Genomic DNA, 12,221 nt, shown 5'->3' on the forward strand with positions numbered 1-12,221 from the left:
CTAAAAGTAGTTTGAAAAGTATGACCACATTCTTGGAATAGCCATAAAACATCCTAAGAGGACATATGCTCTATTTAGAAGTTTGGGTATGTTTTAGTAGCAGATTGCTGCTTTACAGATATGGATTGTATAGAATATTATAGTCATCATTAGAAAGATGACTTTCTTTCTTTCTTTTTATGTTTGGGGTACAAGATGGGATAAAAGTCCATTGGCACAAGGTTGGAAAGATACCTCAAGCCAACTGAATATTTTCAGAAACTTGCAAAAAAAATTTATAATAACTCAGAAGCACAATCTAAACATTGTATATGTGAACTTTCTCACACTGAATGTCACTTTGGACTTCTTGCCTTCCCTGCCTCTGCTTCTTTTTCATCCAGTATTCCACAGCTTTAGCTGAGTACGCACTTTTAAAAGTATGAAACTGCATCCGTTATGTGAAGATTTCACTGTGAACTAGCCAGCATCACGGAAATGCAAAGCACTTAAGATGCTCATTATTGTGTAAGTCTCGGTGTGACGGGTGAGTGTACACCATTGTTTTGTAATCAAAGATGGAAATACATGATTCTTGTCTTGACGAGCAAAGATGTTTCATTTCTTCTTATTCCCTGGAAGTTTGTAAGTTACCTGGGTATGTTATTGCTATAGTCAACGTAGGACAAAGGTGATAGGGAAAAAAGAATGTCTCCTTTCTAAAGCCTAGTATAAGGTTACAGGCTTAGTGCAACCAGATCTGGGATTTGAAGAGAAATTACAGTCTTGCCATTGTGAAATTTATATAGCACAGAGACTTTTTATTTTGTAGAAAGATTATGCGATTAAACAAAAAGGCAGTCGTGTTACAGAGCAGGGGATCACCTGCGAAGGCCTGAAGGAAGGAGTCAGACAATAGGCATGGTGTGAATAAACCTGGGGGGCACACAGGGGGCAAAGTCTAACAGATTGGAAGCCACAGGGCGATGATTTGGTAGGTTTACAGAAGAAGGGGAATTGTCCTCTACCTTGTCAGGGAAAGGAAAAGGTCATGAAAGAGAGCATTCTAGAAGCCGTTCTGGTAGTGGTTCTCAGGATCATATCTGGCAATAAAGAGGGAGAACAAAAAGTCCCTAATTAAGTTGATGAACACTGTGTGTGTGAGTGTGTGCATGCGCTAATTTTTCACTTTCCACTGTCTGGCTGAAGTGGGAGTGGCCCTGCAATCTGTTTGTCTTCGTAAGCGCCTCCCTTCTCCGTGTAATGGCAGGGACCAAGGGTGAGAAGTGGCACCATGCTCACAGTCCGCATCCTCGAGGATCACTTGGCTTTCATTTTATCTAAGGCCTGTTTTCTTGGTGCTGAAGCAACTAGCAGGTGGCCATCACAGAGGCTGCCTGCAGAAGGCACACAGCCTCAGTGAGGGCATTATGCTTTGTAAGAACTGTCAACAGGACAGTCAGGACTCCTTAATTGGAAAGGATGGGGAGGGCGAGGGGAGGGGAGGGGGAGAGGAGGGGAGGGATATCCTTTTCAGAAGAGTGTCGTGGAAAGGAGATGAACTTGGAAGCAAAAGATATGTTCACAAAGGCTGGTCACCAGTCGGCCCCCTATAAATACTTAAAGATTGAGATACACTGACTTTCCATAAAGCTAAAAGTTATCCTTCCTCACATTTACCACCAGCATGAAATTATACAACCTAGTAGACAAAAGGAAAAGAAACTGTAGCACTGGGAAGCATTAAATAGTACATATAAATATTACATACATTAAATAGTACACTAAATAGTACATATAAAGGGTGTAATATGACCCATCATAATTTATCTACTTCTAGTTTATTTCACTAGGGTTGCAACAGTAATAGTTGTTACTACTCAAGAGTTATACAAATTGGCCTACTTAGTTTTCATAGCAACCTTGGGAATAGAGCACTGTTGTGGATATTTAACATCAATTGGAGGTTTCTACCCCACCTTAGACCATTTGGATTCCAGATAAAAGACACAAACCTTTTATGTTTATAATAAACCTTAAGCAGCACTAAAGCTGAGCAAATACCAACTCTCTCTGGCTATTCTGTCTGCTTCCCTGTACATAGCCCTCTTACTCCAGCTGGCCAGCCCTCAGGGCCAGTTCTCGTGATCCCTTACCCCATGGCGTCTTCCTCAATTCAATGTTCCTCCTCTCCTCACCTGCTCCCACCTCAGACCCCAAGCCATGGAACCAAAACTCTGCCTACCTCTCTTCTGCCCAGCTATAAGCTGTAGACATCTTTATTCAACCAGCAGTTTTAAATTAAGGAGTAAAATTACATAGCATCCCTTAGTGTATGTGAGGATCTCCTGATCCCTAGGGCCAACCAGACCTTGGGGGCCCATATTTAGCATTAAAATACATACCAAAAGACCAAACCTCGTCAGAATACTGTTTGTCCTTATCCTGGCTCACACATGTGATATCTGAGGTGCAGACATGTGGTGTGATTTGTCCGAAGCCACCAAATGTAAGATTAGTTTGTAATGTATTTTGTCAGAAGTCCCTCTAACCACCATGCTGTACCACCTCTCTTATTTGTAGAAGACAGTGGGAGCAAGCTATCAAAGGAATGGAAAGTAAATGTTATAAATTTAAAAGAGACTGTTTAATGTGAAGAACAGCTGCGTAAACTATGTGGTTGTTGTTATTTTTTAATGTATGAAGCCATTCCACGCAGTTATTTTTCTGAAATAATCCTAATCCTTGGGCTAATGGCCCCGGTCAATCTTATGCTTCATTCCTGCTCCAGAGCAGATGAGCAGAGTTTGAGCCATCTAGAAATCCCTTGAGTAATAATACCCTATGCACCTAGACTCTGTAACCCTTCCTGGCGCCTTCTACCCGGCCTAGCTTATGAATGTTTTCCCTTGTCAATTCACCCTTTCTTCCTGTATTTGTGAGCTGCCAGTGTACTCTCAAACTTTTCATCAACCCTAGCACCTGGTTGAATGACCTTTGTTCCTACTTTACAAAAAATTATATATGTGTGTGTGTGTGTGTGTGTGTGTGTGTGTGTGTGTGTGTGTGTATACATACACTAGTATACATACACATATAGATTGATATTTTCATCACCAGGGTAGGAACAAGCTAACCTGGACTTACAGCATTCTGTAGACGCCAGGTCACATTTCACCTCAGGAATTTCATTCTCTGAACCATTCCTTCCTCTTGCATCCTCAGCCTTCCTGCTCCACCAGATCATCTTGTGAATGTTCCATGCATATCCTGTCTCTCACAAGAGGGGGGGGGAAAAAGGTTTCCCATCTATCTTAGTTACTTTTATTTTGGTTCAATAAGACACCATGACCAACACAACTTATAAAAGGAAGAGTTTGATTTGGGGTTCGTGGTTCCAGAGGGTTAGAACCCATGGCCATCCCGGGGAGCAGGCACGGCAGTAGACAGGCGTGGCACTGAAGCAGCAGCTGAGAAAAAGCTTATTCCCTGACTCACAAATAGGAAGCAGAGAGAGCTTACTGTGCATGGCTGTGGGCTTTTGAAATTTTAAGGCCCTTTCCCAATGACACACTTCCTTCAACAAGGCCATACCTAGTTACTAATCTTTCCCAAATAGTTCTGCCAGCTGGGGACCAAAGATTCAACCATATGAACCTATGAGGACCATTCTCATTCAAACAGACACGCTATCTTCTCTCTCTCTCTCTCCTCTTTTTTCCTTTTTCTCAACCAATAAATTCATCAAAAGAACTGTCTATCATTTTATAGTTCATCTAATTCATAATCTACAGGTTTAGGGGCATGAGAAAGTCATTATTTTTCTGCAACTCACTGTTTTTTTCTGCTTCTTTATTCTGCCTGAAAGAGTAGTTCAGATGTCAGCGTTGGGAGTTCAATGTCAAGGCCTGGTAGACATCATTCCCCATTGGTCATCCATCCACACTGGTGTCTTGAGGATCCATCAATCTGTCTCTAGCCTTTCACTAATGGTTGCTGCATGATCATCCCCACTTCAGCCCTGGGTTCTGTTTTTTTGATGTAAGGGCATAACAGAAGATGGGATATTGTCTCAGATAGGGTGTTACTGCTGTGAACAGACACCATGACCAAGGCAAGTCTTATAAAGGACAACATTTAATTGGGGCTGGCTTACAGGTTCAGAGGTTCAGTCCATTATCAGCCAGGTGGGAATATGGCAGCCAGGCAGGCATGGTGCAGGAGGAGCTGAGAGTTCTACATCTTCATCTGAAAGTTGCTTAGAAGACTAATTTCCAACTAGCTAGGATGAGGGTCTTAAAGCCCACACCCACAGTGATACACGTGCTTCAACAGGACCACACCTTCTAATAGTGCCACTCCCTGGGCTGAACGTATACAGACCATCACAGATATTAATTACAGAAAGCTTACTGAAATGAGAGAGGAAATATTTAATTTTGTCCCAACATTTGAATTATGTCCCAACATTTTTCTGCTGTCAGAGCAGCTTAACAGGCATCCATTCTACCTTCCCCAGGTAGGAATGTCTAAGATTGCACAGCTCTCGCATCCCCCCAGCTCCAGAAATTACTATGTTAATTACTATGATAATTTCCAGAGAAGGGAAAGCCCTGAGTCCTTTCATGCTATCCGATGAACCAGATTTCTGGTGAGTGCAGTCACAAAGTTAGTTCTCTTCTTCTACCTCCAAACTCACGGGGCAGATGTTTTACTTTAGTTGTCAATTAGTAGGGCCTGGCTGCTTTCAGCCAGGCTCATGTGCAGGATGTAGGCCTCATTCTAGTGTAGGCAAGCTGAAAAGGCTGGAGACCACAGATCAGAGAGCTTGTCCAAGGATGAAGTCAGGCTTTATACACAGAACCCTAAAGTTCTCCTAAAAGCAATTAACATTGTTATAGGCAAAATGGAGACAGGTGAGTGCAAGCCCAAGGGCATTCTTAAAATCTATGAGCTTTGAGGTAAACAAAAGGCTTCCTCAAAGATAAATCAGTGGTGGTGACATTATCACAGAAAACCAGGGGAAAGGGTGCATTAGGAAGAGCTCTCCTGGGGGCCACTGTTAGAGCAGACACAGACTGTGACAAGTAACTTCCTGCTACTCAGATTGTGGAGCAATTTACACCAGAAAAACAGAAAAACAAAAACAAAAAAATAGAAGAAACAAAACAAAATGATAACAATAGAGCAATTATCAAAGTTAGTGACCCTGAGTCATTAGGTGTGATCAGGTAAAGGGACAGAGATCCTTACCAAGACCACTGTCATCTAGGGGACTGGGCACGCTCAAGGCTGTGCTGAGGAACATTAGCTGAGGCTTCACACAGCAGGGTAAAAAGCCTGCATGCAGTTACTAAATAAACTGGCAGACAATGATGAGCCCCAGGCAAGTTAAAGGTGGGAGAATTACAAAGAGTGAAAGCCAAAATGTAGGGGTTCGCTTTCTTGGTTCTCTAAAAATGGAGTCTGCCAGGTGGACATAGGAGTTGTCACTTGAACTTGGGGATTCTTCTCTACTTGTGCTGAACCTGGAGAAATGTCAGATGTTCACAGAGTTCTCTTCATTTTAGTGGCTTCCTTTCCTTGCATACCAGTACCGTCTGCTACCACACCAATCCTTACCATCCGTGGACCAGACAGGTTCACCCACCCTCCTGAGACTCTCTGATTTAAAGAGGGTGTCTGCAAAATGCACTGGGACTCACACACAACACTGAGATCTCTACAGACAAACCAGTCTCCATCCTTTCAAACCTACTCACCTTTGACACGGTCCTAGAGGAAGTAGACTATTTCCAGAGCTGCCGTGGTCGGAGCCTACGCTCCGGCAGTCCTGACAGGCTAGGTTCAGCAGCCCTGGTCTCAATAGGGCGATTAAACAGACAATTCACAGTGAAAAGCAGAAAAAGGAGATTTATTCAGTGTGGGCAAATTGGGAAGAGGAGCAACGTAGACCGTTGGCCACTAAGTTTATCTTTGGGTTTAGGTGTAACCAGAAGGTAAGAGTTACACATAACTCTTCCGGCCTGGTCCTGCCCATGGCCATAAGTCTTCCCTGCAAGGTGGTCTGGCAAATTTTCAGAGCTCTGTGAAATTGCTTTCCAGGAGATGGGTTTCCCTTCTGGCACCAATGCAAGACTCCTGGTAAATTTTCAGTTGCTTGGAGTTCACTGTTGTAATTGTCTTATAACTATGGGGAGGGCACACATATCCAGAACATTGTTCTCCTATCAAGATGGTTACAATCGAAGCGCCTGAAATACTGCTACTTTTCCACAAGATGGCTCCATTATCACATACAACAATATTCAAAGCTGGAAATTTAAGAACCATTTGTAAAAGTTGATCCCTTGGGGTGCATTAAGTGTTTGTAATCTTTAAACGTTTTAAGGTCCTTATCTATAGCAGCTTTTCTCTTACCATTTACCTAGTAAGGCTTTGTAGAGAACCTTGGAGTCAGCTCAAGACACCCAAAGGCCAAGTACTCAGCACAGAGATTATTTGCCCAGGGAGGCAGAGGGCAGGGATAAGGAACAAAGAGATGAGACTGAGACAAGGGAGAATGGGAGGGGAGAAAGGGGGCAAGGAAGAGGGGGTTAGTCTCAGAGGACAAAGAACTGCCTCTGGACAGAGAGAAGTCAGACATGGCTCAGAAGCAAATGGCAGTTTATAAAGATAAAGGGGGAAACTATGCTAGGATGAAGTGTTTAATTGTGATTGGGCATGATAATTAGGTGAGCCAAAGGGGATTTTTTTTTTTTTTTTTTTTTGAGACAGGGCTTCTCTGTGTAGCCCTGGCTGTCCCGGACTCACTCTGTAGACCAGGCTGGCTTCAAACTCAGAAATCCACCTGCCTCTGCCTCCCAGAGTGCTAGGATTAGAGGCATGCGCCACCACTGCCCGGCCAAAGGGGATTTTTGATTGCTGGACTTCAATACTTTGATACTAGACCTTGGCAGTCAGCCCAAGGAGGAGGAAGTAGCCCACTAAGGGGACGAGCTCGGGGCGTGCTTTGGGAATGCCATCTACTGGGTTTAGCAAGGCAGAGGGAGTCGGGAGAAGGGTGAGGCCTGCCATAGCCAAATTTGCCAAGCTGGATTGGCTAGAGTACTTTCAGGAATGATTTTTAAAGATTTGTTTTATATTTAACTCTGTGTAATGGAGCTTGGAGAAGACACACCTTGTGCAGATGCCCACGAGTCTCAGAAGAGGGCATTGGGTCACCTGGAGTTGGAGATACCAGCATGGAGGAGAGAGGGTCACGCGTGGGAGTAGTTTTCTCAGCCAGATGATCAAACTCCAGGCTGTTTCAGGCACCTGTGTCTGCGGATCCATCTCACCAGCTCTGAATTAGGTAATATATTAAAGCATAGATGATATCATTTTAAAATAGCCTACGTGTGTTGAAAATATTTTAACAGGAAACAATATTGAGTATAGATGTTAAAATGTGTTTCAATTAAAAAGTCTACTATTGTATATCGCTAGTAGCAGGCTTTCTCACACTTACCTCTTTGAAGGATAAGCTAGCTTCAGTGCTTTTGCTGATGACTTCCTGTCCTGTGCTGTGTGGTGGAGCCTGTCACAGCAACTGAGAAGCAGGTCAAACTTCTCAGATTTAGAGAATGGTATTGGGGTAGCCACTTAAGAACATTCATTTCACGAAGTGTAATCTTTTCTTTCCAAAGAATGGCATGGAACATTTGGTGCGGCCAACATTTAATGAATGCTTCCATTTGGATCTCTGCTTAAACTATTTCATTTACTTTACTGTCTGTGGCTTCCATATTACTAGGCTTATCCCAATGGATAAAGCAGCTAAGATAAAAAGAAATAGTTTGTTCAAGATTACTTAGCCCAACAGCCAGAGAAGTTGGGTGTGCTGGCTGGTTTTCTGTCAATTTGACAAAAGCTAGAGTCAACACCAGTTGAGAAAATACCTCTATAAGATGGGACCGTAGGCAAGCCTGTAAGCCATTTTCTTAGTGGGTGATGGAGGAGGGTCCAGGTCTTTGTGAGTGATGCCATCCCTGGGCTGGTGATCCTGGGTGCTATAAGAAAGCAGACTGAGCAAACTGTGGGGAGCAAGCCAACAAGCAGCACCCTCCATGGCCTCTGCATCAGCTCCTGTCTCCAGGATCCTACCCTGCTTGAGTTCCTGTCCTGACTTCCTTTGGTTATAAACTATTATGCAGAAGCTGAGTAACCCTTTCCTTCCAGCTTGCTTTCAGTCAGAGTGTTTTGTCACAGCCGTAGAAACCCTAACGAAGACAGGAAGATGGGCATGAGCTCACTGATCTTGCCCTCTGTGCCTAAAAATGAGGTCTTTTAGGATTGTTCACTCCACCTGCATCCACTCTGCTTCTCTGCCAAAACAACCACTCTGTTGACAGTAGTGAGCCTACAACCTATTCCATCCCTCCGCCTGGAGGAACTTCTTTGGGAACTTTATGTAAGCTTACATACAGACTCACCTCTTTAGAGAAACACCCTTCAAGGTCTCTGGAAATGGGAAGTTAGTCTTTCAGACTTATATTAGCACCGAACAGACAGACAATACACCATACAGACTATTGGAAACTAGGAAAGGTCAGATTCTTGGAGATCACTGAAGGCCAGGCAGAAGGAGAGTGTTCTCAGTTACGGGTCCTTATTTTAATGACACAGGACACCCTTGCAATAGTGACCAGGGTAGATTTGAGTAAATGCAACATTTTGTGAGTTTTGTGGGAAGGTATTACGAGGAGGAATATAAACACGGCCTGTGGAAACCTGCTGCTTCTCACTCACTGCTAAATGTTCCCTGAAGAGGGGGCTTCGGAAGGTCTCCTGTGATCAACACTGAAGGGTGTAGAAGAGAAGGGGGAGTGGAGAACAGAGGAAATTAATGAGAGGGAAGAAGAGACTGAGGAGAGAGGAAAACAAAAAGATTAATTAAAGGGAAAAGAGGGGGGAGGGAGAGAGAGAGAGAGAGAGAGAGAGAGAACCAGAAAGTGGAGAATCAAATGATCAATGAAAACTGAACATTTATGTGTTTGACACACAGCTAGTTTTTTCTCACATCTGAGGCAGTCCCACTGTGTAGTACAGTCTCACTTGGGATCCTCCTATTCTTACAGCCTACATGTTGAAACTGCACTCATGCCCCGCCAGGCCTACCTAGCTTTCTAAGTACTAAGCCGTTGTACTAGGCTCTTAGAGCCCCGTGGAAAGCAAACGTCTCGGTAGCAGGCAGGTTGCGTGAAGCAGCATGTACTAACTGCGGGACAGCAGTTGTGGATTCAGTCTCAGCTCCGTCCATTGTTTCAGCTTCTCCATAAATTCAATCCACAAAGCCAGCTGAGTAGACACAAACTATGCTAGACTATTAAAATGCACCATTATCTCAAAAAACCAATTTAATTTTATTTGTTCTTTGGCTTGTATAATTTGGCTAATATTTTTTGCATTACTGAATGTCTACATAGTTTTAAAGAGCTGATAAAAAGCTGTTTGTCCATTTCTATATAGTCTACCCAATCAGCTCATTTATATAAAAATTTGCCTAAAAAATGTAGTGGGGTAGGGAGCGGGAGTCAGAGTCAAGACTGGTTTTTGCTTTAAGTTGATGACTGGGGTAGATGTAAGGCAAAGTTATGTGAAATTAAGCATTGAAATGCTGGCTATAACATGCAGTGGATGAGCTGACAGTCAATATATTTTTTAAAAAGTCAAATGTTCACATGTACTAAAGCATTTAAATCAGGAACAGAGGTGAACTTGAGGTCGATGCTTTGTCAAATGATTTCTAAACACTTTCCAGATTAATTCTTTGCTTTTGGTGCCAAGAAATGCTAATCAGCTTTGTTTTCTTTTAAATTATCAAACTGTAAGTGTGACAGTCAAAATATTTGACAACCAACATGGCAGTGATAACCTCAAATGTCTTTTTCTGATGAACTCTGTCTAAAGAAATATTCACCCTAATTATGGGGAAATTGGTATGTGGATAAAAGGAAATTCCACTTCCTTTTGATCTGTTAAGAGTTAATATTTGGGAGAAACAATATGACCAACTACATCTAGAGATAAGATGGCTGACATGAACAGGAACATCGTTGCTGGCCATGGCTTCCATATCTGGAGAAGTTCTCCACATTTCTATAATCCTATCATGATGTTCTGATTGTTCTTATGTTGAAGAGATCTCAAGGGTATAGTTTGAAATAATTGCCTTTGTAAACATAATCAATAATCATAATAGGAAACCTCTTCCCCAATCAGGGGCAATGCAGAATATGGGCTCTTGGGTGCTGGCTTCTCCGAGGTCAGAGCATACCTGTGCTTTGGATTGCTCTTCCAACAAGCACAGGTTCTTCGAGAGGCAGGACTGATATGGAGAGGAAATGAGGTGAATCAGCGAACGATATTGTCGTTGAAGCACCTCTTAGCACTGGCCTGCCGAACAGTGAGAACCAAGGCCAGTTCTTGGCCTTGAGGAGAGTTTAGACTGCGTCGTGTTGGATCATTCCTGTAGAGAAGAAGAGTGAAATCACCCCCTCCTAACCCTAAGGTATAACAAGAGAGTGGGAAAGCAGGATCACAGAGATAGTACAAGGCTTTCTGCGTTCTTCTTTAGATAAAAGGTCAGACATCCCAGAAACTGGTTTCCTAACTGTGACAAATCCTAGGACTTGCCTTGGTACTTCTCCTTTTCAATAGTGGTAAGGAAGTAAACAAAGGCCGCCTTGTGCTAACATGAAATGATGCCCAGCACATCAATCCAATAGAGCATGACTTTCCCCTTTTGCTGAAGGTATTCTTTTTTTCTTTTTTCTTTTTAATAGTTAACCAAATATATTTATGTATATAAAACTCCCAATTATATAATGCCAACTTACAATGATAAAGTCTTATCCCAATATTTCTAACCTCTCCAAAACACCAGAAATACATCTGAAGGACTCAACCTGGATGTATTTTCTGTAATATATAAATCTCAAAACAAATTTTTACCATCACGAAGATAGATTTTTCTGTTTGATATTCTGGAATCTAGTCCTTTGGAGGTCTCCCTCCATCATTTCTGATCCAAATAACTCTGGAAGATGTCCAGAGCCTAACCACCCTTTCTAAAAACACAAAGACAAAACCCTTTTCCCAAATTAGCATGTCCTTGAGCCAGTAACCAGAAAAATCTTCATTTTGACCTCTCTCCCAGAGGAATAATATAACCACAAAACTCAACATCACAACCATTATGAAAATCAAAACAATCTAAAACAAATAAAATAGGCTAAGATACTGTTTGAGCCTCTACTTAGGCATTTACTATATTGCCAAGCAAGAAAAGACACCCAAAATTCCACGCGTGGGCCACGTTAAAAGGAATAAGAGCTTCCTGTGGCTAGGTGAACAAGCTATGTCATCTTGTGTTTGGCTCTCTACCCAGGGCAGCCATTCTGTTACACCTTTATACCATCTATCTGTTGAGCTCTCTACCCGAGCCACAGACTTTAATAATTAATACCTGTGCTAAGCAGGCAATTGTTGTCTCTATACTCGTTAGAGTCAGTGACTACTTCCCTATCCTAGTTCAAATTACAGCAACCTAAAACCAGTGAAATAAACTATCTTTATTCTGACTTAACACAATTGATTCACCCTTCAGTCTGTACCCGCATATAAGCAGGCGGCTAGCTAGTCAAAGAAGGATTTAAACCCAGAATTCCCACGTTAGATAGAATTTGGGTATCCTGTTAAGACCCATTTTCACCACTAGGGGTCCTCAGTGTTCTCAGTCTTTCCTCTGTTTCAACTTGGCGCGCTTGAGTAGGGTGACCCGATTTTGATGCTCTTAGTTACTCAATATCATCAACAACAAAAAACCAAAACTCTTAACTTTTAGACTAATTATCTCAGGTTTCCAGTGGAAACATGCCCCACGTTGGTTCTCCAAATGTAGTGGGAAAATGTACTGCCTTGCCAGGCCTCTTCACCAAGAGTGAGTCCCGGTGGGTCTCACTCGGTCAGCTCTCCCTGTCGCTGCTGAGCCAATCTCTTCTCATCCCTCATAGCATCCCACCCCACTCTCCCTTCCATTCCTCTGTAAATAGTGGCAGTCCCACGCTCCTGCCCAGCACCCACTCCTTCCAAGTATCCGGTAAAGCATGACTCTTAAACTTGAATAGTTAACCAAATATATTTGTGTATATAAAACTCCCCATTACATAATGCCAATTTATAATGATAAAGTCTTATCC

The sequence above is a fragment of the Apodemus sylvaticus genome, chromosome 6 (assembly GCF_947179515.1).
Source record: "Apodemus sylvaticus chromosome 6, mApoSyl1.1, whole genome shotgun sequence".
Lineage (NCBI taxonomy): Eukaryota > Metazoa > Chordata > Mammalia > Rodentia > Muridae > Apodemus > Apodemus sylvaticus.